Source organism: Mus pahari, chromosome 10, assembly GCF_900095145.1.
Source record: "Mus pahari chromosome 10, PAHARI_EIJ_v1.1, whole genome shotgun sequence".
In the NCBI taxonomy this organism is placed as follows: domain Eukaryota; kingdom Metazoa; phylum Chordata; class Mammalia; order Rodentia; family Muridae; genus Mus; species Mus pahari.
The window spans coordinates 10,997,667-11,001,386 of record NC_034599.1 but is presented as its reverse complement, the minus strand read 5'-3'; positions in this window follow the sequence as shown (position 1 = coordinate 11,001,386).

Sequence of the window (3,720 nt, the reverse complement as noted above, 5' to 3'; positions counted from 1 at the left end):
TTTCTGACTTTAATCATGTATGCTAAGGTCCCATTTCCTGCATAACAGGCAGCAAGAAAGGGAAGTGCTCAACTCCAAATGTGAGGAAACTGAGTGCAGCCAGTCTGTACTGGGCACAAAACCCAAGGACTTCTAAAGTGAGAGGACTATGTAGATACCTAAGATTGTTTCAGAAGCAAGCAGAATGTCTTTGCTGCTTTTACATTCACTTTTGTGATATTCTGCCTTAACACCAAGGACTTTGAATGTGCAGCGTGCACAGTAAACGTCACTGTGCCAGAGTCATGCTGCCACTGAAACACACAGCTGCACAGCTTCATGCTGCCTCCATCTCCTTTCACCACTGTTTGGAATACAATAAAGGAATGTAAAACTCAATTGCTTTGCGAGTGTCCAGTTTCTACAGAAGGAATAGCAAGAAAATGAACAATGACCCCCCCAGAGCTGTGTCTCTAGTTGCATATGTAGCAGAGGATGGCCTAGTTGGCCATCAATGGAAGGAGAGGCCCTTGGTTTTGTGAAGATCATATGCCCCAGTACAGGGGAACTCCAGGGCCAGGAAGCAGGAATGGGTGAGTTGGGGAGCCTGGCAGGGGGAGGGTACAGGGGGCTTTGGGGATAGCATTTGAAATGTAAATGAAGAAAATATCTAATAAAAAAAATTAAACAAAAGAAAATGAACAATGAAATTCACATAACAAATACACAAGGATGATAAGCCAATACATTGTTCTTTAAAGATGGAATACACACGAGACACTTGCTATATAGTATGCATGTATGCCCACACCACACACACACACCACATATCAGCACCATTTAAACTTAAGCATTTGATATCAGCAAAACTAATATGTTAGGGGTCAGCATGGTGTCTCGGTGAGAAAGAGGGCTTGCTGCTCAATCATGAAGACCTGAGTTCAGGTCCAGGCAACCATGTGAAGAGACAGGACATGACCATACATACCTGTAAGCCTCATGCTACATGGGCAGAGATGAAAATCACTGGGGCTTGCTGGCTGCCATCCTAGCTCCAGGTTCAACGAGAGACCCTGTCTCAAGGAAGAAATGTGAAGAATGGCAGAGCAGGACACCTGAAATCACCCTCTGGCCTCTGCTTGCACCTACAGGTAAACATGTGTTCATATGCATGCACTTGAAAACCAGGAAAAAAAAAAGTATCCTGTAGTAAGCAGGATAGAAGCAAATGTGGATTTCTGACTTGTGGCTCTCATTATAACAGTATTTCCTGTAGGCAGGCAGATGGAAATAAAGATATAGTCAAAACAGAAGAGTCCCGTGTCTTTAATGTGCCCACAAAAGCCCCTTGTGAGGAAAACCATAGTATCTGTGGTACCTTTACATTATGGACTAGTTTCTAGCCTGGGCACAATAAAAATAAAACACTGCTTTAAGCCTTGAGGTTAATCCTGCACTGTTGTGGATTTGGTTTATTGCTTGTATTATGTTCATTGGGTTCCTGAAATTCACGGGAATTTCCATGTCTACATGTAGGATGCTGAGGGTTCTGCCTCCAGCTGGGCTTTGATTGGTAAATAAAGTTGCCAGCAGTTAATGACTGGGCAGGGAGACAGAGGTGGGGCTTTTAGGATTCCCAGGCAAGAAATACAGGAGGAGGAAGAAGGAGCCATGTGAGGATGGGGGTGGGGTGGGGAGGGTAAGGTCCAGGCCTGAGAAGTGTAGGACAGAGAGACAGAGAGACTGCCAATGTGTAAGAGTCAGGGATCAGGGCCCAGGAAGGCTGTAGGCCTGTGTCCAAGGTAGCAAAGATGGAATATAGATTTTAATATGTAATAATTTAATATGTAATAATTCAAGAGTATTGGGGAGGTGTTAGCAATGTAAGTTTGGGAGTGGCCCAACCATTGAGTTGTCTAAGGCATGTTAAAATAGAAGGCTGTGAGTGTGTGTGTGTGTGTGTGTGTGTGTGTGTGTGTGTGTGTGTGAATGTGTGTGTGAGTGTGTGTGTATTGTGTGAATGTGTGCGTGTGTGTGTGTATTGTGTGAGTGTGTGCGTGTGTGTGAGTGTGTATGTGTGTATTTGAGAATCCAGAGCATTGGGGTGGGTAGCAAGGAATGTGTTGGCTGCCAGGAAATTAGAGTGGATTAATGGATTAAACAACTACAACAATATTACACAGCACCACAAAAATAAAAAAGGACCAAAACTCCAGGGCTGGAGAGATAGCTCAGTGGTTAAGAGCACTGACTGCTCTTCCAAAGGTCCTGAGTTCAATTTCCAGAAACCCATGTAGTGGCTCATGATGCCTTCTTATGACCTGTAGGCATATATACAAATAAAGCACTCGAATACATACATACATACATACATACAACATACATTTTTTTAAAAAATAAAAAAGGACTGAAACCCTAAGCACATAGAGGAGAAAAGCTTGTGAGCGTTACCATTAGAAGATGGGAAGAAAGTGTTTGTTTAGCTATGGAGCCTGTGGCTAAACCACCCCAAACCCATCTGATCTCATCTACATCTTGTACATACATCCCAAAACCAAATAGAAATTATTAGAATTCACTATTTCCTAAGCCCTGGACCACTTGAGTGTCCTCAGGGAGACTTCATAGATGAACCTTGCTGGCTGAAATCAAGATCTCTAGGATGCAGCATTCTTAGACCTTAGAGAAGGACAGGGAAGTGTGTGTCTTAAGGACCAGGTGCCTCCATGCACAGATTTATCAATCCAGGAGCAAGCTTGCTTTAAACTGTCCCTTCACTCCACCTTTTTTCAGTTTTCGGTTTTATTTTTTTCTTAGCAAGAGGGAAAAAAATGTAATAAAATAATTTGGGGGCTGGCAAGATGGCTCAGCAGTTAGAGTATTTTCTGCACAAGTCTGACAACCAGAATTTAATTCCTGAAACCACAGAGAGGTGGGTGGGGAGAACAGACTCCACGAAGGTGCCCCCTGACCTCCACAGGCAAGCGGAGGCATGGGCGAGCCTGTAAGCACACACAGACAATAGATAATTCTTTAAAAAAAAAAAAATTAAGCTTCTTACTTATCCAGTCAACTTGTGTTTTTTCAAGTGTGATAACCTGCTGTTTTAGTCTATTTATGCCACTGTAGCAAAGTACCTTAGCTCAGATAACTTGTAAACAACAGTTTGCTGTTCACAGTTCTAGAGGCATAGGTACGCGCTGATGGACTGTTAAGCGAAGGTGAAGGCAGAGATCAAAGTTGTGTTTCTATCAGCCAAAGATTGACAACAAGCCACAGGTCCCTGGGAAGGAGGCCTGACCCCAGATTCCTCTTCCCAGCATGCAGTGGGAACACAGTCAACACCTTGCTTTCAGACTTTTCACCCTCCAGACCCATGAGACAGTGTATTCCAGCTATCTGAGCCACCAGTCTGTGATACACTGTTAGGGCGGCCCCAGCTACCCAATGCCCTCCCATACCTGTGAACTAGAGCTGGAAAAGCTGTCAGAGTATCAAGCCAACAAGCCTTAGCAAAAACCCTCTCTCTCCAGGAAAAGACAAGACTAACCCGGTCAGAGATCACAGGGAGCCAAGGCTTTGATAGGCCGTCCACCCTGAGGGGCAGGACATACCCCTGGGCTCAGTGGTGAGGACGGCTTCAAAAGCGAGCTTAAGCGGTGCTAAGAGGGAAAATTAGTAACTAAGTGCACACATTAGCAAATAGGAAAAGGCTCAAATCTCTCCAGAATCTAGGAGAAT